The sequence below is a fragment of the Trichomycterus rosablanca genome, unplaced genomic scaffold (assembly GCF_030014385.1).
Source record: "Trichomycterus rosablanca isolate fTriRos1 unplaced genomic scaffold, fTriRos1.hap1 scaffold_280, whole genome shotgun sequence".
NCBI lineage: Eukaryota > Metazoa > Chordata > Actinopteri > Siluriformes > Trichomycteridae > Trichomycterus > Trichomycterus rosablanca.
In genome coordinates this window covers 1-23,969 of record NW_026947108.1, presented here as the reverse complement: position 1 = coordinate 23,969, position 23,969 = coordinate 1, and the positions used below count along the sequence as shown (strand labels likewise).

The 23,969-nt window shown below is 42.4% G+C and overlaps 2 non-coding genes across 2 annotated transcripts; one reads left to right on the top strand and one right to left on the bottom strand.

The window, feature by feature from the left end:
• The first annotated feature begins 5,602 nt into the window (after positions 1-5,602).
• Positions 5,603-5,685, top strand: trnal-cag (transfer RNA leucine (anticodon CAG)). Its single transcript has one exon. It is a non-coding gene; the product is annotated as a tRNA-Leu (tRNA).
• A 13,214-nt stretch (positions 5,686-18,899) lies between these two features.
• On the bottom strand, positions 18,900-18,971 carry trnae-uuc (transfer RNA glutamic acid (anticodon UUC)). Its single transcript has one exon. It is a non-coding gene; the product is annotated as a tRNA-Glu (tRNA).
• Positions 18,972-23,969: the final 4,998 nt, after the last annotated feature.

Here is a 23,969-nt window from a genome sequence, read left to right as displayed (position 1 = left end):
AAATGTTGTGTTTCAATAAACAATAGTCATCAGGAGCAATTTTGTAAATTTGGGGTTTGCCTCCACCTAGTGGACATTTTCAGAAATGCAATTTATTACAGGTTAGAACATAACATTAAAACAACCTCCTTGTTTCTAGACTCACTGTCCATTTTATCAGCTCCGCTTACCATATTGAAGCACTTTGTAGTTCTACAATTACTGACTGTAGTCCATCTGTTTCTCTACATAATTTTAAAACCTGGAGAACGCGGGCATCGATCTCACTACCTCTCACATGCTAAGCGAGCGCTCCACAATTTGAGCTAATTCCCCTTATGAAGGGGAATTACCATTTACCATTTGTAAATTGTAATGTACTAACAGAGCATTGATGCTGCATTATGTAAGGGCCACAATAGTGCAGGATATACCAACTGTTTAGTGCAGTGCAATAACAAAGCAGCTCTGTGAAGCAAGAACTGAAATTATAATGCATGTTATTCAACATAAAATATGTGGGTATTAATATCTAAAACTCAGTGCATTATTAGGCTGCACATACATACATATTTAAACTGTCCTCTTTTTACTACAATCTGTTTGAAACAGCTGGACGTACAACTAGATGGTGTGGAGAACATGTTACACATACAGTGTGCTATTATTTCAAGCTGATCAAGTACATGCTATTTCACTTACAAACGTCTCACAAAGTACAAATTCCTTCATCATTCTAAACAAACCACGTAGTACGGGACATTAACGCTTACCTAATGCAGTAGGAAGCAACTTGCCTGAACAGGGACTTGAACCCTGGACCAACAGATTAAAAGTCTGAGGCTTTACCGACTGAGCTATCCGGGCTCTGCAACCTGCTTTAATCCTCACAAGGACGTGACTTGAATTACAAACGTTAACATACGTTGTCCTGTAAAACTTCAATTCATATAAAAAGGTTTTATACCTGTTTCGACTCTTTTGAAGTCACTTAATACACTATATTGCCAAAAGTACTCACTAGTCAGCATGGCCGAGCTGTCTAATGTGCTGTGTTCAGGTCACAGTCTCCCTTGGAGGTGTGGGTTCGAATCCCACTTCTGACAGCGCATGCTATATACAAATTTACAACTTTAACTCCCTACCATACATAACAATCTGAAAAGATATAGTTTCAGTGAGCAATGACGCATTGACTTTCGTATTACGTGATGCCATTAAATTATCACAATGTCTGTACACTAGAGAATGCGGGCATAGATCCCTCTACCTCTCGCGTGTTAAGCAAGCGCTCTACCATTTAAGCTAATTCCCCTTACGAAGGACCCTTTGTAAATGGTCATGTACTAACAGAGTGTTGATGCTGCATTATGTAAGGGCCACAATAGTGCAGGATATACCAACTGTTTAATGTAGTGCAATTACTACAGTCTGTTTGAAACAGCTTGGCATACAACAAGTTGGGGTGGAGAACATGTTGCACATACAGTGTATCACAAAAGTGAGTACACCCCTCACATTTCTGCAGATATTTAAGTATATCTTTTTATGGGACAACACTGACAAAATGACACTTTGACACAATGAAAAGTAGTCTGTGTGCAGCTTATATAACAGTGTAAATTTATTCTTCCCTCAAAATAACTCAATATAGCTGCTCAGGTGGCGCAGCGGTAAAAAGAAACGCGCTACAACCAGGGCTGTATTCTGAGAGCGTGGTATCGAATCCAGCCTTGCTTTACTGGTTCGAAGCTGAGTGGCTATATGAGCAACGATTGGCCGGTTGCTCATGTGGGGGGTGGGACAAAGAACCGGATGTGGGTCTCTCTCTGTCAGAATGCGATTGCGTTCTCTGCCGGCTGATTGGAGGCGCTTACACGGAGATGAGAGAGGGTGCCCTTAGAGTGTGTCTCTCCGCATGCAACGCTAGGTGGCGCCAAACTCATCAATGTGTGGGTGGCAAAGATGCATCTGGCTGCTGCTCGTGTTTCGGAGGGGATACGGGTTAGCTTCAATCACCTCCATCAGGGCAGGGTTCGGCATAGACAGAGAGGAAGCACGATGCTAATTGAACAATTGGATGCGCTAAAAGGGGAGAAAAAGGGGTAAAAATTTAAGAAAAATAATAATAATAACTTAATATACAGCCATTAATGTCTAAACCACCGGCAACAAAAGTGAGTACACCCCTAAGAGACTACACCCCTAAATGTCCAAATTGAGCACTGCTTGTCATTTTCCCTCCAAAATGTCATGTGATTTGTTAGTGTTACTAGGTCTCAGGTGTGCATAGGGAGCAGGTGTGTTCAATTTAGTAGTACAGCTCTCACACTCTCTCATACTGGTCACTGAAAGTTCCAACATGGCACCTCATGGCAAAGAACTCTCTGAGGATCTTAAAAGACGAATTGTTGCGCTACATGAAGATGGCCAAGGCTACAAGAAGATTGCCAACACCCTGAAACTGAGCTGCAGCACAGTGGCCAAGATCATCCAGCGTTTTAAAAGAGCAGGGTCCACTCAGAACAGACCTCGCGTTGGTCGTCCAAAGAAGCTGAGTGCACGTGCTCAGCATCACATCCAACTGCTGTCTTTGAAAGATAGGTGCAGGAGTGCTGTCAGCATTGCTGCAGAGATTGAAAAGGTGGGGGGTCAGCCTGTCAGTGCTCAGACCATACGCCGCACACTACATCAAATTGGTCTGCATGGCTGTCACCCCAGAAGGAAGCCTCTTCTGAAGTCTCTACACAAGAAAGCCCGCAAACAGTTTGCTGAAGACATGTCAACAAAGGACATGGATTACTGGAACCATGTCTTATGGTCTGATGAGACCAAGATTAATTTGTTTGGTTCAGATGGTCTCAAGCATGTGTGGCGGCAATCAGGTGAGGAGTACAAAGATACGTGTGTCATGCCTACAGTCAAGCATGGTGGTGGGAATGCCATGGTCTGGGGCTGCATGAGTGCAGCAGGTGTTGGGGAGTTACATTTCATTGAGGGACACATGAACTCCAATATGTACTGTGAAATACTGAAGCAGAGCATGATCCCCTCCCTCCGGAAACTGGGTAACAGGGCAGTGTTCCAGCATGATAATGACCCCAAACACACCTCTAAGACGACCACTGCTTTATTGAAGAAGCTGAGGGTAAAGGTGATGGACTGGCCAAGCATGTCTCCAGACCTAAACCCAATAGAACATCTTTGGGGCATCCTCAAGCGGAAGGTGGAGGAGCGCAAAGTCTCGAATATCCGCCAGCTCCGTGATGTCGTCATGGAGCAGTGGAAAAGCATTCCAGTGGCAACCTGTGAAGCTCTGGTAAACTCCATGCCCAGAAGAGTTAAGGCAGTTTTGGGAAATAATGGTGGCCACACAAAATATTGACACTTCAGGAACTTTCACTAAGGGGTGTACTCACTTTTGTTGCCGGTGGTTTAGACATTAATGGCTGTATATTGAGTTATTTTGAGGGAAGAATACATTTACACTGTTATATAAGCTGCACACAGACTACTTTTCATTGTGTCAAAGTGTCATTTTGTCAGTGTTGTCCCATGAAAAGATATACTTAAATATCTGCAGAAATGTGAGGGGTGTACTCACTTTTGTGATACACTGTACAAGGTGCTATTATTTCAAGCTGATCAAGTACATGCTATTTCACTTAGAAATATCTCACAAAGTACAAATTCTTCAACTTTCTGAATAAACCATGTAGTAAAGGAAATTACCACTTACCTAATGCAGTAAGAAACAACTCGCCCGAACATGAACCCTGGACCCTCAGATTAAAGTCTGATGCTCTACCGACTGAGCTATCCGGGCTGTAGAGATCCGTGCTATCTCTCTTGAAGGCGATTATATAAAGTTTTAGGTGAAGTATGTTGCTGCTTACACACACAAAGAAAAACATCTCGGGAGGAGAATTTTGCAGGTAAATTACAAACAGATTCCTTTCTTTCACTTTTTTCCTTTTTTCCTGTATCAATTGCACGATTGTTTTCCAGTCATTAAAATGTTATGTGCATTTATATGTGGCAAGAGAAAAAAAAATCCATAAAACTCAAATTGAGTTAGCAAAGAACCTTAAATTATACTAAAGAGTTCTTCAAGTAGAAACAGTTCTACCAAGAACACAAAAAGAACCCTTAAGAAACACTTCTTAGTGCTACATACATTAGTTGTATTCTAGAGGTCAGCATGCGATGAAACTGTGATAGAAACAGACATCGTTTTACTTTATACAACAGTTAGTTCCGACCTTACAATCTGATTGGTTGAGAAGTGATATTCGTGATAACAGCACAGCCTTTTCACACCACAACTGTATTACTTCGCTGACGCGTTGCCAGTAACAACAAGCTTCATGCACACAAACGCGCACGCAGGCGACACAGACCTTTTTCCCGATCGCGTTTTAAATCCGTTATCTGATATACAATCTAGCGCACTGTGTAGGGAACATAAATCAGTTGTCTAATTCACTGTCTAGTGCACTATGTAGGGAACATGAATCCGTGATCTGATACACAATCTAGTGCACTATGTAGGGAACATTAATGTGTTTGTAACGCGAACAGTTAGTTTAATAGCCCAGTTAGCAGCTCCTAAAAGTTCTGTTATCACCAATATCCTTTGGTGTGTGCAAGAGGTTTTTTATTTATTTTTTTCCTTCGGAGGTTCTTGCCTTTTTCTTCTTGTTGTTCTTACCTCCCTGAAATGAGTTTTTGCAACTTGGGATGTCTGCTTTGTAGTGTTAAACTTTATATTCGTTGTGGAACTACTTTTTGGCAGAAGGTATTGTCAATATTAAAGCATATTTATTATGAAATTCAGGGCTTCTTTGATTTATTTTTTTTCTTTATTTTGTAAAAACTGTTGTATAAAAGCAATAGAACACTTGAGGTCATGTGTTATCGCAAATAACATCACGGCTGCGACCGAATCACAGCCGTGATGTTATTCGCGATAACACACTCCCTCTCGTGTTCTATTGCTTGATTCTAACGCAAAATTAACTGTATTCATAATATGCCATCTGATGGACGATTGAATAGCCTACAACAAGCACAAACAGGGTTTGAGTTCTTAATAAATAATCCAGTCAGTTAAAAACCCAAAAAGAAGGCTGTACCTAATACACTCATACCAGAGAAAACACACCCTAACATGCTAGTGCCGTTACAGTGCTAACAATAGTCCACCCAAAAACATTATTTGGTCAGTTGGAGATCTCATATGGGGCTCCCTTTCTATTGATATATGATTTACAACCTAGTGACAAAGTGTACAGTGCAGCAAATGGGTTACAATCAGTACATTTACCATACATAATAATGTGAAAAGATTAAGCAGTTCGTACAAATGGTGGTGTCGATGGTACCCAAGCTAGTCAGGATGAGGTCTAAAACGCTAAGTTCAGGTCACAGTGTCCCATGAGGCGTGGGTTTGAATCCCACTTCTGACTGCTAGTGCTTTATACAAATTTATGTCTTTAACCTTCTAACATACTGTATATATATATATACTGTACATAATAATGTGAAAAGATTCAGCACTTTGTACAAATCTTTGGCCATGTGGGGGTGTTGTTGGTAATTGGCATTAGGACCTTACAAGCGTGTCAGGATGGCCGAGCGGTCTAAGGCGCTGTGTTCAGGTCGCAGTCTCCCCTGGAGGTGTGGGTTCGAATCCCACTTCTGACATCTCATGCTTTATGCAAGTTTACTTCTTCAGAGGACACAGCCATCAGGGAATACAGTTTGCATGAACTGGGTGTACATGGTCTGCAACAATGCTGAGGTAGGTGGTACGTGTCAAAGTAACATCCGCATGGATGCCAGGACCCAGGCTTTTGATCTCTAAAAGTGTGAGAAATTTAAACATGTATTCATCCTGATCATAAAGTATGTTTATCAGCGTCTATTTACATTGTTACAGCAGTATTTTACAACTGAAATGTTAACATTATTTAAATGTATGTAAAGTACATTGTATACTAGCTGTTTACTTTTTTCCTAAGTAAAAACTGTCATTACCTCAACATGTCATTACCAACACATAACTTCTTGTGATGGTAAAGACACTTAGTGACGGTAATAACAGGTTTTTAGTTTCACCATCACTATCTTATTAACTCTTTAATAATTAAAGCTAAATAAAGCTAAATAAGCATAATGGTTTTATTATACAAGGAAACATTAATTTTCACTGATTAGTCAATATGGCCCACAAGATATCAGCAGAGATCCAGTAAAATATCAGTAATTACATGAAAATTTACCCCTTTTTCAGCGCATCCAATTGTTCAATTAGCATCGTGCTTCCTCTCTGTCTATGCCGAACCCTGCTCTGACGGAGGTGATTGAAGCTAACCCGTATCCCCTCCGAAACACGAGCAGCAGCCAGATGCATCTTTGCCACCCACACATTGCGGAGAGACACACCCTAAGGGCACCCCCTCCCATCTTTGTGTAAGCGCCTCCAATCAGCCGGCAGAGAACGCAATCGCATTCTGACAGAGAGAGACCCACATCCGGTTCTTTGTCCCACCCCCCACATGAGCAACCGGCCAATTGTTGCTCATATAGCCACTCAGCTTCGAACCAGTAAAGCAAGGCTGGATTCGATACGACGCTTCTCAGAATCCAGCCCTGGTTGCAGCGCGTTTCTTTTTACCGCTGCGCCACCTGAGCGGCAAGAAAAGGTAAGTTTAAAGTAATATCACAACCTCCAAAATGGGAACAAAGGTGCATCGTAAGGGGAATTAGCTCAAATGGTAGAGCGCTCGCTTAGCATGTGAGAGGTAGTGGGGTCGATGCCTGCATTCTCCAGTGCAGATACATTATGATTATTTAAGGGTTTCATGTAATATGAAACTCGTTGCGGCATCGCTTAATCGCAGCTTCAAAAATTAGATCAGGATTTAAGTGAGTCTTTAAGGCAACAAAAAATATGTGGGTATTAATATCTAAAACTCAGCGCATTATTAGGCTACACATAAATTTACATTTTCAGCATTTAGCAGACACTTTTATCCAAAGCAACTTACACAATGAGCAATTGAGGGTTAAGGGCCTTGCTCAGGGACCCAACAGTAGCAACTTGGTGGTGGCGGGGCTTGAACCGGCAACCTTCTGTTTACTAGTCCAGTACCTTAATCACTGAGCTATCACTGGCCCAGTGATAAATATAAGTATAGATAAATATATAAATATAAATATAGATTTAAACTGTCCTCTATTTACTACAGTCTGTTTGAAACAACTAGTTGGTGTGGAGAACATGTTACACACACAGAGTGCTATTATTTCAAGCTTATCAAGTACATGGTATTTCACTTAATAACATCTCACAAAGTACAAATTCTTCAACTTTCTAATTAAACCATGAAGTGCGGGACATTACCGCTCACCTAATGCAGTAATAAACAACTCGCCCAAAGAGGGACTTGAACCCTGGACCCTCAGATTAAAAGTCTGATGCTCTACCGACTGAGCTACCCGGGATCTGCAAATTGCTTTAACCCTCACAAGGATGTGACTTGAATTACAAACTTTAACATACGTTGTCCTGTAGAACAGTTCCAGCAAGAACACAAAAAAAAAAACCCTTAAGAAACACTTCTTAGTACTACATACATTAGTTGTATTCCACACAGGTCAGCATGCGACATCGTTTTACTTTCTAACTGTATTCATATTATGCCATCTATATTACGGTGGCCCGCTGAGTTAAAACACAATAACATTTACAAAACAAACAAAAGCTGACATGTCAACAACAATAAGGAAAAACGCGAATATATTAAGAGACAACACAAATTCTTTAAAGTGGAACGCAATTACATTAAGGGAGAACACAACGAAATTAAGGAAACACGAATACACACTACACTACATCTAGTGGTCGATTGAATAGCCTACAACCAGCACAAACAGGGTTTGAGTTATTAACACATAATCCAGTCAGTTAAAAACCCAACAAGAAGGCTGTACCTAATACACTCATACCAGAGAAAACACACCCTAACATGCTAGTGCCGTTACAGTGCTAAGAATGGTCCACCCAAAATCATTATTTGGTCAGTTGGAGTGCTCATATGGGGCTCCCTTTCTATTGATATATGATGTGGTGTCAACGGTACCCAAGCAAGTCAGGATGCGGTCTAAGGTGCTGCGTTCAGGTCACAGTCTCTCATTGAGGCGTGGGTTTGAATCTCACTTCTGACAGCTCATGCTTTATACAAATTTACATCTTTAACCCTCTACCATACATAATAATATGAAAAGATACTTCTAACATTTTACATTTACATTTTCTGCATTTAGCAGACGCTCTCATCCAGAGCGACTTACAGAAGTGCTTCCATAGTAAACATTTCATTTCTCAAGTTTTAGTAAACAACAGTCAAAGAACACAAATCTGCTGAAACATGTTAGAACCAAAGTGTTTTTTTTGGGGGGTTTTTTTGGAAATGGAAAAAAAATGTTAGTAAATAAGTACAAGTCAGCTTAAGTGCTTAGTAAAAAGGTGGGTTTTTAATCATTTTTTAAAGACAGCAAGAGACTCAGATGTTCGGACAGACAGAGGAAGTTCATTCCACCACTTGGGTGCTAGAACAGAGAAGAGCCTTGATGCTTGTCTTCCTTTAGTCCTGGGTGGGGGCTCAAGTCGAGTGAGACTAGTGGCTCGGAGGTTGCGTGGTACAGAGCGGGGTTTGATTAGACCGCGATGGTAGCTTGGGGCTGGTCCATTTTTGGCTTTGTAGGCGAGCATCAGTGTTTTAAACTGAATGCGTGCAGCTACAGCTCATGCTTTATACAAATTTACATCTTTAACCCTCTACCATACATAATAATGTGAAAAGATTTGTTTCAAGATTGTTTCAAAGTTATTGCATGTTTGTCAATTAAAAAAATTAATAAAGGTCTTTAAACTAAACGATGAATAAAAATAGAGCGTAAACTGACCGCATTTTTGACGCAGCGTTTCAGTGAGCAATGACGAAACAAGTCTTACATTACGTGTTGCCTTTAAACGATCATAATGTTTCTGCATTGGAGAATGCGGGCATCGATCCCAATACCTCTCGCACGCGAAGCAAGCGCTCTACCAATTGAGCTAATTCCCCTTATAACGAATTCTCCTTTACCCTTTGTAAATTGTAATGTACTAACAGATCATTGATGCTGCATTATAAAGTGGGGGTTCAACGTGTTTAAGCTCACGTACTCACATTTATCGCAGCCTTTAGGACGAACTGAACCAAATCGTAACTTTGTACCACTGACAGACTGTCTTAAGGGTTGATGCTGCATTATGTAGGGGCCAAAATAGTGCAGGATATACCAACTGTTTAGTGCAGTGCAATAACAGAGCAGCTCTGTGAAGCAAGAACTAAAATTATGATGCATGTCATTCAACATAAAATACGTGGGTATTAATATCTAAAACTCAGTGCATTATTAGGCTGCACATAAATATAGATTTAAACGGTCCTCTATTTACTACAGTCTGTTTAAAACAACTAGTTGGTATGGAGAACATGTTACACACACAGAGTGCTATTATTTCAAGCTTATCAAGTACATGCTATTTTACTTAGAAATATCTCACAAAGTACAAATTCTTCATCATTCTAAACAAAGCACGTAGTACGGGACATTACCGCTCACCTAATGCAGTAAGAAACAACTCGCCCGAACAGGGACTTGAACGCTGGACCCTCAGATTAAAAGTCTGATGCTCTACCGACTGAGCTATCACAAGTGTGGCAATTGCACTTGCAACCTCTTTGACTTCTATTGGAAAATGCAGGTAGAAATTGCATACGTAGTTGCTCGTTTCGATCGGCATCTTAACTAGTGGTAGCGTGGCCGAGTGGTCTAAGGCGCTGGGGGGCGTGGGTTCGAGTCCCACCACTGCCAACTCATGCTTTTCATCTTTAAAAGAAAGTTCGTGAGCTGCAATCAAATGGATTGCATAAACGGTGCTTGAGTTAGAGATCTCAGACACATGTCAAGTCAAATTTATTTATATAGCGCTTTTTACAATGAACATTGTCTCAAAGCAACTTTACAAAATCCAGGACCAACGGACCAAAAACCCCTATTGAGCAAGCCGAGGGCGACTGTGGCAGGGAAAAACTCAGGAAGAAACCTTGAGAGGAACCAGACTCACCAGGGTCCCGTCCTTCTTGGGTGGCTTGGAGGATACTTTAAATTAATAGGATTTACACAAATCATACAAACACAAAATTAAATTGAACTGAAAGTTGTAACTAGCAAAAAAATAATGTAAGTTCTTCATTGTTCAGTTCAGTCTGTGATAAAGTCCGTTTTAAGTTCTGGACATTTTTGGTGCAAACACGCCAGGTGGTTTCCGTCACATCTAGTAGGAGCAGCATTGTTGGCACTGCAGTCTCGACTTGCAGTCTTTAACCTCGAGAGGGTGAACAGGTTTCCGTCAGAGCCACCTCGGGTTAAAACAACAGAAGATGTTGTTACAATGTGAAATCGTTAAGAGTAAAATATCAGAGAGTTTTACAGGTTTAGACTCCAGCACTTTAACAGGTCAACGTGATTGACATGAAATGTGGCCACTGTTTTTGTAAATTTGCGGATTGCCTCCACCTAGTGGACATTTTAAGAAATGCAATATATTACAGGTTAGAACAGGTGTGGGGAACCTCCGGCCCGTGGGCCGTATACGGCCCCCCCGCTCAATCAAATGTGGCCCGCCATATATTTCCTAGATTTTATTGTCTGGGCTTTATGCAATTAATTAAACTTTAGACGATACAACAGACATAACAAATACGAGTTATGTTGCCACATACTGGTTGCGTGTTGCCACGACATCATTGCCCCAAGATATTCCACAGCTGGTCAAGACCAAACATTCACAACCGTCACATTGAAATTATGATAAGGTAAGTCTGAGATCAAATATAAACACTACATACCATCAGCATCATGTATTTATAAAGCCTATATTAATTTGGCTCTATGTTGCGTCATTGTAGTCTGTAGCCCGTGACCATATATGTAATTATTAATCTGGCCCTCAGTGGGTAGAAGGTTCCCCACCCCTGGGTTAGAACATGACATTAAAACAACCTCTTTGTTTCTAAACTCAACTGTCCATTTTATCAGCTCCACTTACCATATTGAAGCACTTTGTAGTTCTACAATTACTGACTGTAGTCCATCTGTTTCTCTACATAATTTTAAAACCTGGAGAACGAGGGCATTGATCTCACTACCTCTTGCATGCTAAGCGAGCACTCTACCATTTGAGCTAATTCCCCTTACAAAGAGCCGAGTAGGCAAATTTTTGCTCAAGTCCAATCATAAAGACCAATTCCAATACCAGGAGTCGAACTCCGCCGCCTGGGTGAAAACCAGGAATCCTGACCGCTAGACCATATGGGAAATTGCAAGGCTCTGCACCGGCTGACACCAGCATCAGCCACTTCTTTTCGCTCTGCCAAGCCTTTGTCACCTTAACAAGACCTGCATTGTTGGATCTGGGGTACAGAGAACCACACACAAGGAGTTAGAGAGAAAAAAAGGCATAAGGTAACCGAGCCAGCCAAGAGTCGAACCTAGAATCTTCTGACCCGTAGTCAGACGCGTTATCCATTGCGCCACTGACCCCTGCATGAGTGTGGTCATGACCTCCCTGAAGCTCCAGCCACATTTCTGTCTCTTGACCGAGGAGAGAAGCACGGCATACAAAAAGACAGTGCCATGACCTGGATTCGAAACGGGGTTGCTGCGGCCACAACGCAGAGTACTAACCACTATACAATCAAGCTTCCCAGTGGTCAGCCACTGGGGGCTCATGTTGACTGCTCCTTGATAGACTCCCTCATATACCGGGAGTCGAATGCAGGCCACCTGGCTAAAAGCAGTTTAGAGTCAAGTGTATTATGCTAGCAGGGGCCCCCAAGGGGGATAGGTCTCAACTGAGGTGCCAGACTAAACGTACAGCCCAATGTCGGCAGCAGGACGTTGCGTGATGGAAGCAAATTATCAATCTCTTATCAATCTCGTATTGACAATGGCTACAACACTGATCCAGTGTGGCTCCTCACAGGTACCACATTACTGCGCAGGAGAAAGGCCTGGCAATCTACTTCCGTACTATGCCAAGAAAACTTGATGTAGCGTACAACTAAAGGAATGCGATACAGTGCTGGAAGATGCGCCCCTAGGTCGAAAGGCACTCAACAAGCTACTGGGGAAGAGCCGATGGTCGTCTTGAGTAGGATCAATGCTTATGATGCGCCAGAATCAAAGCCGCAAGGTCGTCTTGGTGCTGATGTCGCTTGGTCGAAAGGGAAGATCAAATCAGATATATCATCAGACTAGGAACTTGGAATGTACGAACCATGAACCAAGGCAAACTCGACATTGTCAAAGCCAAAATGGACAGAACAGGACTTGATTTACTCAGAATTAGTGAACTAAAGTGGACTCAATACGGACATTTCCAGTCAAACGAACATTGGGTCTACTATTCTGGAAATGATAACCAAAGACGAAATGGCGTTGCCTTTATTCTTAATCGAAGACTGGCCAATACTGTCCTGAAGTACAACACAGTCAGTGATAGAGTCATCTCGATACGACTACAAGGAGCACCAATCCATGTCACAGTCTACTCACCAACAACAGATGCCAAGGAGGAGGACGTTGAACTATTCTATGAACAAGTTCAAGAGGAAATTGACAGGACGCAAAATCAAGACTTATTCATTATCATGGGAGATTTTAATGCCAAAGTGGGCCATGGCAACGAGGAACTGTTGTTGGAAAGTTTGGACTTAGCAAACGAAATGAAGCTGGAGAAAGATTAATTTACTTTTGTACAAAAAATCAACTGTCCATCATGAACACTTTCTTTCAACATCACAAAAGGAGACTCTACACATGGACATCACCAAATGGGGCCTATAAGAATCAGATTGACTACATATGTGTTTGCCAAAGATGGAGGTCGTCTATCATTACCGTGAAAACACAGCCAGGAGCTGACTGTGGAACTGATCATGAACTTTTAACATCAAAAATTAGAGTCAAGCTGCACAAACGGACTAGACAACAGGCTGTTCCTAACTTTGACTTGACCAAAATACCTGAAGTTTTCTGGAATAGTCTGCACAACCGGTTCACATCTCTGGACACGGATGAAAATAACCCTGAGGAACACATATAAAGACTATTATTACCGAAGAAGCTAGCAAGTCAATAAACAAGAGACAGAAAAGACCCCAGCAGCCGTGGATAACAGAAGAGACTCTAAAGATCATTGAAGAAAGACGAAGGGCAAAGGCAAAGGTAACAAGCAGGCCAGGGACAACATCAGTAAGAGACTAAAGAGAGCCATTCGAACAGACAAAGAACTTTATTACCAAAAGATATGTACAGAGACAGAAAGGGAACATCTGAAGGGAAAGACCAGGAAGGTATACCTAAAGATCAAAAAGATACGACGAAAGTTTCAACCAAGAGTGGGCATGCTAAAAGACGCCAATGGGAACAAACTAACTGAGCCAGAACAGATCAAGAAAAGATGGAAAGAGTACACGGAGCACCTCTATAAGAACGACTCAGTGATATGGGAAGAAATGGAGACTGGCAATGATAGAGAGCCAAACATCCTGAAAGATGAAGTCATCGCTGCGATTACACTTCTGTCAAACAACAAAGCGCCTGGATGTGACAATATTCCACTGGAGCTAATAAAGTCTTCTGAAGCAGCAATTGATGTAATCACATGCCTGTGTCAACAGATATGGACAACTGGTAAATGGCCCAAGGACTGGACAAGATCAGTGTTTATTCCTATTCCGAAGAAGGGAGATGTTACTGACTGTGGAAACTATCGTACTATTGCGCTCATACTTCATGCCAGCAAAATACTACTGAAGATCTTACAAAGACGGTTGCAGCCTTACTTTGACAGAGAGCTGCCGGAGGAACAAGCAGGATTCAGGAGGGGCAGAGGTACAAGAGATGTGATTGCTAACATTAGGTGGATAATGGAAAAGGCCAAAGAATACAACAAGGAGATTTATTTTTGCTTCATTGATTACAGTAAAGCCTTTGACTGTGTTGATCACCAGAAACTTTGGATTACCATGAAGGATATGGGTGGGCCGAGCCATCTGATTAGCCTCATTAGGAACCTTTATACCGACCAAGAAGCAACAGTCTGAACAGAACACGGCGACACGGAATGGTTCAAAGTAGAGCAGGGCGTCAGACAAGGATGCATCCTGTCGCCATTTCTCTTCAATTTGTACGCAGAAGCCATTTTCAGGAAGGCTGGACTAACTGAAAAAGAAGAAGGAATTAAAATTGCTGGACGAATCATCAACAATCTTAGATATGCAGATGATACAACTCTGATAACAACAAGTGCAGATGGAATGAAGGACTTATTACGGAGCATCAAGCTGGAAAGCTCGAACATGAAGCTGTTACTCAACACAAAGAAGACAAAGATATTGACTACTGCCAGATACGACCGGGACACATTTGAGATGGATGGCGACGAACTGGAATTTGTAAAGGACTACAACCTACTCGGAGCGTTGATCACTCAAGATGCGGAAACGACACCGGAAATCAGACGGAGAATAGGTATGGGGAAATCAACAATGAAGTCACTGGACAAGGTCTTCAAATCGAGGAACATTTCACAATTGACGAAAATACGCCTTGTACATAGTTTAGTCTTCTCTGTGGTAACGTACGGATGTGAAACCTGGACAATAAAGAAACAAGACAGAAGAAGAATCAACGCCTTCGAAATGTGGTGTTGGAGAAGGATGTTATCAATACCTTGGACGGTCAGAAGAACAAACAAATCAATTTTGGAACAAATCAAGCCAGACATGTCACTTGAATCAAGGATCACTAAGCTACGACTTGCCTACTTTGGACACATCATACGAAGAGAGCGATCACTGGAGAAGGACATCATGGTCGGAAGAATAGAAGGAACAAGGCGAAGAGGAAGACCAGCAACTCGATGGCTCGACACAATCACAGTAACGGCAGAGAAGACCCTGGCGGACCTATCTAGACTTGCACAGGATCGATATTCCTACAGATCGTTCATCCATCAAGTCGCCATGGATCGAGATCGAGCCGAAGGCCAATAAAAATAAAAAAAGACCATATGGGAAACAGCAAGGCTCAGCACCAGCTGACGCCAGCATCAGCCACTTCTTTCCACTCTGACAAGCCTTTGTCACCTTGACCAGAGCTGCATTGTTGGATCTGGGGTACAGAGAACCACACACAAGGAGTTAGAGAGACAAAAAAAAAGGCACAAGGTAACCAAGCCAGCCAGGAGTAAAACCTAGAATCCCCTGATCCGTAGTCAGACGCGTTATCCATTGCACCACTGGCCCTTGTGGAACCGCGGTCATGACTTTCCTGAAGCTTCGGCCCCATTTCTGTCTCTTGCCTGAGGAGAGCATAGAAACCTTCCAAGCATGGCATACAAAAGGACAGTGCTGCGACCCGGATTCGAATCGGGGTTGCTGCGGCCACAACGCAGAGTACTAACCACTATACGATCACGGCTTCCCAGCGGTCAGTCACTGGTGGCTCATGTCGGCTGCTCCCTGGTAGACTGCAGTCATAGTTCCAACAGAACAAGACGCTTGAGCAACAGCAACAAGGCGCCGAGGAACTAATAGGCAAAGTTTTGCTCAAGTCCAATTCCCATACCTGGAGTCAAACCCGGGCTGCCTGGGTGAAAACCAGGAATCCTGACCGCTGGACCATATGGGAAACTGCAAGCACAGCACTGGCAAAGACAAAGAAAGGGAAGCGCTTCAGTCCGATTTGAACAACTTTGAACCAACGGTCGCTGTGTCGCAGAGCCTGGGATTAGTTCTGCTGGCAGACAAAGCTATTTGTTCATGAATCAGGGCCTGAACAGAGAAACCGACCGACGTTGAGGTGATTCGGCTCCGGACCCTCCCCTGCAGTTTTCCTTCAGCGGACAGGTACACGTTTTTCAGGTGCTCACGATGAATTGTTGGCTTCGCTACCCTGTTTAATTTGTTTCTACTAATAATTGATAGTGTAGCACCTACGCTTGCTAATAACAGTAACAAAAAGGCAGATTGGATTGGAATGTTTGTTGGGTTGATTGGAATGAGACGTCGTTTCTAAAGAAGATAAAAAAGTTTCACCCTTATCTTTAGAGTCTTTTATGTCGTCTTCTTCCTCCACTTCTTGTGTTCCACAAGACGACGGAAAAGACTCTAAAGATAAGGGTGAAACTTTTTTATCTTCTTTAGAAAATGTATCAAATACAGGGACACAGGAACACCCTACAGTTATGCAGCCTAAAAAAAGACGTAAAAGTACAGAATTGTCAGAAAAAAGTGTAAATAAAAAAGCGAAAAGTAAAAGGTCACAAAAAAAAAAAAAAAAATGTTTATTAAATTAACAAAACATAACATATAATACAACACAACATATAACATATAATACAACACATATACCTGGTGTTCATGTGAATTGCATATATAACATTGCTGCGATTGTCCTTGATATGTTATTTTGCCGTTGTAGGGTCCCATTGATATCGAGTTTGGAATCTGCATTAAACTTCCATTCGGGTTCAATTTCAGTTTAACTTTGTATCGCCGTATCCCATACCAAAGTCCGAACTGGTCAAGTGGTTTAAAGACAGGTTGTATGATTACACAAAACCTTGAGATATACTGTTCAATGTCTTCATCGGAAACTCTCCCTGTCCAGAACTTAACATATATATTTTAATGTTCAGTGGGGTTGCACAATCCAGCTCCCAATCCTTCCAAAATCCTTGGCTTCCTCCATTGTTAAAGATTTAAACAAAGTGTTGTAGAGCACACTCTTGGTGAAAGATCAACTCGTAGTCTTTTTTATTGGGAAGTGAGATAAATGAATAAATGTCTGTGACGTTTAGCCATTGACTTTGCATTAGATGAGCACCGATAGTTGATCTGTTTGGAGCTTCAACTTAGCCTACATACCGGATTATGGCCCAATATTTTCCCGTTTGAGAAGTAAAAGTTCCAGTTGATCCCATAGTGGCCTTTATTTAGGTATTTCTCACAGTTTTGACGAAAAGGTGTCAAAGAAACAGCATAATGCCACCTTGCCTCTTCCTGACATTGTTACTGCTCTCGTCGAGATGAAGCAAGTCAATCTAAAGCATGTGCTGTCAGAAGTGAGATTTGAACCCACACCTCCAGTGGACTATGAACTGAACACAGCACCTTAGACCGCTCGGCCATCCTGACTCAGTACATTTACCATACATAATAATGTGAAAATTTTAAGCGGGTCGTACAAATATTAGTCCGTGTGGAGTGAGGGTGGTGTTGATTGTAACTCAGCTAGTCAGGATGGCTGAGCGGTCTAAGGCGCTGTGTTCAGGTCATAGTCTCCACTGGAGGAGTGGGTTCAAATCCCACTTCTGACAGTACTTGCTTTATACAAATTCATGTCTTTAACCCATCATGTCAATTGAAAAAAATAAAAACTTTGGATGCTGTGTTTCAGTGAGCAATGAGTTTCGTGTTACGCGATGCCCTTAAATGATCACAATATTTCTGCACTGGAGAATGCGGGCATCGACCCGGCACGCTAAGCGAGCGCTCTATTATTTCAGCTAATTCCCCTTACAAAGAACCCAACTGGCAAATTTTTGCTCAAGTCCAATCATAAAGACCAATTCCAATACCAGGAGCCGAACTCTGGCAGCCTGGGTGAAAACCAGGAATCCTGACCGCTAGACGATATGGGAAACCGCAAGGCTCTGCACCGGCTGACACCAGCATCAGCCACTTCTTTCTGCTCTGCCAAGTCTTTGTCACCTTAACAAGACCTGCATTGTTGGATCTGGGGTACAGAGAACCACACACAAGGAGTTAGAGAGAAAAAAAGGCATAAGGTAACCAAGCCAGCCAGGAGTCAAACCTAGAATCTTCTAATCCGTAGTCAGATGCGTTATCCATTGCACCACTGGTCCCTGCATGATCACGGTCGTGACCTCCCTAAAGCTCCAGCCCCATTTCTCTTGACCGAGGAGAGAAGCACAGCATACAAAAAGACAGTGCCATGACCTGGATTCGAACCGGGGTTGCTGCGGCCACAACGCAGAGTACTAACCACCATACAATCACAGCTTTCCAGCAGTCAGCCACTGGTGGCTCACGTTGGCTGCTCCCTGATAGACTCCCTCATACACCAGGAGTCAGGCGCAGGCTACCTGGCTAAAAACGAGGAATCCTAACCGCTAGACCATATGGGAAACCGCAAGGCTCAGCACCCGCTGACACCAGCATCAGCCACTTCTTTCCGCTCTGACAATGTGTGGTACAGAGAATCCTACACTCATCCAACTTCTTTCCTCTGACAAGCCTTTGTCACCTTGACAAGACCTGCATTGTTGAATCTGGGGTACAGAGAACCATACACAAAGAGTTAGAGAGACAAAAAAAGGCACAAGGTAACCAAGCCAGCCAGGAGTCAAACCTAGAATCCTCTGACCCGTAGTCAGACGCATTATCCATTGCGCCACTGGCCCCTGTGGAACCACGGTCATGACTTTCCTGAAGCTTCAGCCTCATTTCTGTCTCTTGCCTGAGAAGAGCATAGAAACCTTCCAAACATGGCATACAAAAGGACAGTGCCATGACCGTGGTTGCTGCGGCCACAACGTAGAGTACTATACGACCACGGCTTCCCAGTGGTCAGTCACTGGTGGCTCACGTCGGCTGCTCCCTGGTAGACTGCAGTCATAGTTCCAACAGAACAAGACACTTGAGCAACAGCAACAAGGCGCCGAGGAACTAATAGGCAAAGTTTTGCTCAAGTCCAATCATAAAGACCAATTCCCATACCGGGAGTTGAACCCGGGCCGCCTGGGTGAAAACCAGGAATCCTGACCGCTAGACCACATGGGAAACTGCAAGCACAGCACTGGCAAAGACAAAGAAAGGGAAGCGCTTCAGTCCGATTTGAACAACTTTGAACCAACGGTCGCTGTGTCGCGGAGCCTGGGATTAGTTCTGCTGGCAGACAAAGCCATTTGTTCATGAATCAGGGCCTGAACAGAGAAACCGACCGACGTTGAGGTGATTCGGCTCCGGACCCTCCCCTGCAGTTTTCCTTCAGCGGACAGGTACACGTTTTTCAGGTGCTCACGGTGAATTGTTGGCTTCGCTACCCTGTTTAATTTGTTTCTACTAATAATTGATAGTGTAGCACCTACGCTTGCTAATAACATTAACAAAAAGGCACTAACATTTAACTAGGTTCGAACAGCGGTATACTTTGAAATCATAAGAGGAGTTAAGGTGAAGTTAAACAGCTAACACATTTATTGCCACACAAGCAATGAAATATCACATACAGTGCTGCAAAAAAAACCTTAGAAATAAAGAAATAAAATAGCTCTTACAAATAGGAATTATGTTAAGTGCAAGAGATCTTCAATTCAATACCACTCCTTATATTTAAAGAGGTATAGATTCAAAAATTAAGTTCTAGTCCTTGAATGTGTGTATTAAAGGTATTTTCCTATGGCTGTTTTACCCAGGTAGAGTAAATAGTGTGAGTAGGTTCTTATCTGGTCCTGGGCAAAAACTCTGATATATCCGGAGTCTTCTGTAAACGGTAGGCCACACCGCTTCTACGACCATCAACAGTTTCACAGGGCTGGGCTCGCCATCACAATTCTCTACGTCTTTCTGTTCGTCTAAGAAAAACCAATCTACACAGATAGTGCAGAACAATGAATGCTCCTATTATTTTATGTTCCCTAAAATGAGCTCTCATTAAGTTCTTTTCTTCATTTCAGAACATCTTATAACATGTACAAAAACTAAGGATGCACCTTGACTACAAATGATTAATTAACATTCATACATCACAGCAACATTGACATTTAACATGAACATCCCTTCAGTATTGGTATTTTAGCACTGACCAATGAATTACTACTCTTTTCCAACTTTTTAGCTGTAACGTGCAATTATCCCTTTAACATGAATTTGAATTGAACCATCACTAAACTCCATTAATATGTACATTATGATAACCAAAATATGTTCAATCATAGCATAGTTGTGCTGTAAATAATTAAGATGTATCAATCTAACCAAACTGAATGACTTAACAGAATATGTGCACTGTGCCTTTGAGGCTCCACCACGCTATTAGTAATTCTACTTGCTAACTAGCCACTAGCAAGCGATTAGCATAGCTATACTTTTAAATCATTTCGACAAGCATTAAAGAACATTCTCATAACTCCAATTGGTTTTTTATTCCTTCCATTTCTAATGAAAAGCGTATGAACTCAAAAGAAAGGTGTACTCTCCTTTTACAGTGGCTAGCTAGGCTATCAGAACAAACTCACGGAAGTTTCAAACATTTATTACTTGACAGAAAACCGCCTCCCTCACGTTCATAGCTGGAACTCTGGTAAAAAAAAAAAAAAAAAAACAGTTTATCAGCTCTAATATATGCTAAAAGTCAATATTTTAAACCATTATGTATTATTTTGTAGCGAATATTGCTCAGCTGGTCTGCAGCAACCTCTCAAGATCTCTCAAGCCAAAAAGGGAAAAACTAACAAAGGTAAAGTCTTTTTCTACCACTGCGCCCTGTTTTGGGGACGACAAGTAATTACACCTCTTAAATGACTTTTGAGGTTTTAGTAGCTCCATATTTCATATGGGTTACAATAGCATACGTTTCAATCAGGCTCTAAATCTTGTTATAATCTAAATTATTATTGGGCATTACAATATTGGTCTAAAACATTTTGGTATTCAAGGAATGTGATCGGAGTTGTGCCAAACCGCCACGTGGCATAAAACCGGTTAGAACTGGCTGAGTGGAAGCCTGGAACAAAAGGCATACCTTATATGGAGTAGTACTACACCTGGCCACTAGGGGGTGGTGGTAAACTATAAATAACAACTGTGCGCTCTACTAGAGGTCTGTTGTATTCTTCACTTAGACGGAGAGGCTTCAGAACGCAGCTGCTTGTGACCTGGAAGACGAACCAACCTTTTCTGAATAAAACTTTTAAAGAACGTCACCTTGCCTTCTGATGAATTCGGATCGATTCTAACAAAAGATCCACGACAATAAATGGTAGCAGAGGATGGTTTAAAATCGATTAGTTAGTGTTCATTGGAGAAATCAGGAGGACTGCAGAGGTCGACGGGACCAGATTGGGTCCAGGATCGTGAGAATTCGAAATCTGCCAGACTCAAAAGGGTACCCGACTAAAAAGGTAAGGGCGATTTAAGTCCTCATTTAGATGCAATCAAATATTTAGTTCTGAGTCTGGTATGTTGAGAATTCTCTCGTAGATAATTAGAAATAATTACTGATAGGCGTGGTTCCTCTTTCACTAGCAAAGGTATGACTCCAGGTGAGTCTAAAGGATCCAGTGTGGTTAGAGTCCATGCCCGTTTGGTTAGAGTCCAAACGCAAAGCCTGGTACCAGGTCAGTTGGTTCGAGTCCAACTGTGAAAGCCTGGATGGGTCCAGGTCGGTTGGTTAAAGTTCAACCGTTTGTGTGGCAAGTTTCTTCTGGTCAGTTTTGAGCAGTCGGTCCTGAAAACCAATATAGCAATTGCTTTGTGGAATAATCATTGGAATTGATTAAGTTTCCTATTGCATTGTTAGTAATTGGTTAGTAAAGTCAGTGAGGCTAGTGTCCTGTGTCTAGGGGGAAACTACAATGTTGGGACGAACTAGAACCCCTAGTGGACATGGGCTTTACTAATGAACAGAGTAATGAGCTTGGGGTAGGACAATTCCCTGTGGTAGTGACAGGAAATGGATTGATTACGTTCCATGCTCGCACAGAGACATGCAAGCTCTAGCAGAGGACTTACCTCCTCTGTCTAAAGGGGCATCTCCATGGATCAGTACCTTTGAAAAGTTAACGGCAGCGGACACATTAGCCCTAGGGGACATAAAGGCTATCATGAAAAGGACGAGTAATGACTCAACCTGGCAGGCTATAGAGGTAGCTCTGAGATTGGGAGCTGTACCAGATGATAGGTTGTTCAATCAACACAGGAATGCAGCATGGGGACAGTTAAGACAATTGTTGCCAGCTTCAGTGGACTATCAGGCGCTCAAGGGAATGGCTAGGAAGGAGAATGAGGATCCTAGGGAATTTTTGGAGCGTGCTGCTAGGACTTGGAGATCTTCTACTGGAACTAGACCTGATTGCAATCATGCTACACAGACCCTTTTTAGACAAGGAGTAATGGGATGCTTACCAAAGCCTGTACAAGAAAAGCTAGAGGATGTGGTAGGGTTAGATCAGATGGATGAGCACACAGGTTGTTCATTATTTGACAAAACATGACAGAAAAATTAAAGACTCCGAAAATGTTGATAAAAATGTACTCATGAAACTGAATAAGCTTAAAGAAGCAGATGGTGTCAAGTGAAACTCCTGAAAGTTGCAGCAGTCAAGACATTTCTAGGACGGAGGGTTTCCAGCAAGGGTCACTCCCTGACTGCTGACACCAGAGTTTGCATCCTGAATCACCCGAAGCCAACTACCGTGAGTCTTTTTCTGTCTTTTCTTGGCTTGACAGGTTATTCCAGGGCTGAAATTATTCCTTTGAGGGCTGAAATTACCAGGTTAGGTCAAAGAAACCTAACAGCCAAAGTAGAGTGGACCAAGCCCCTTGAGGCTGCTTTTATTGAATTAAAACAGCAACTGACCTTAGCCAGTGACCTACAACAACCGAAATACTCTGACCCTTTCTATTTGGATGTTTCTGAAAAGAATGGCATTATAAATGCAGTTCTTTTTCAGAAAAGGGGGAGTGGTGTCAGAGCTGTACTCTTGTACCATAGCTCAAGATTGGACCATGTGGTAACAGGTCAACCAGGTTGTGTCAGATACCTAGCAGCATTGTCCACAGCAATTACCAAAACAGCACATTTGGTCATGTGTCATCCTCTTATTGTCAATACAAGTCATGGTGTGAATGCATTTTTGATTTCCACAGCCTTTACCCTGTCAAGAGCGAGAAAAGACAGAATCAATAGTATTCTCACTCAACCTCATATCTCATACACTACAGGGAAAATGGTGAACATGACTGAAGGTCTGAATTCCGACCCTGATGCAGAACCACATTGCTGTGAGCAAATTACACAAAAACTGTTGAAGTGTAGGGAAGATTTGGAAGACACTCCTTTAGAGGACCCTGACTTGACTCTATTCTGTGACGGATGCTGTTACAAAGGGGACAAGGGACTTGTAGCCTCATATGCAGTAGTCAAGCAGACTAATGAGGGTTTCATCCCTGTGGACTCAGGAATCATTAAACAACCAGCGTCTGCCCAATTGGCTGAGTTAGTAGCAATCACCAAAGCATTGGAGAAAGCTGCTGATCAAACAGTTAACATCTACACAGACTCAGCTTATGCCCATTCTGCGTTGCATCTAGATGGGCCGCAGTGGATAAGGAGAGGACTAGTGACTGCACAAGGGACACCCATCAAGCATGCAACACAGATTTTTAAGCTGTTGAAAGCAGTAAATAAACCAAAGAGAGTGGCTGTGATTAAGTGTAAGGGTCATTCAAAAGAGCCTGGACTAGTGACACTAGGCAATGATGCAGCAGATCAGGCAGCAAAGAAAGCGGCAGGATACATTAGCCAAATGGTGGTGTTGGCGTCAGAAAACTTGCCTGAGCTAAAAGAAGAGCAGGTAAGGGAAATGCAGGAAAAGGCAGGAGCATATGAAAAGAACAGCTGGTTAGATAAGGGAGCTAGTGTAGTGGAAGGACTGTGGAAAAGTAAGGAAGGATTGATTGTGGCACCATCACATTTGCTCACACTGTTGATGAAAGAAGCACATGGTCCAACACATGTAGGTACGTCCAACATGCTTGACAGTCTGATGCAAAATT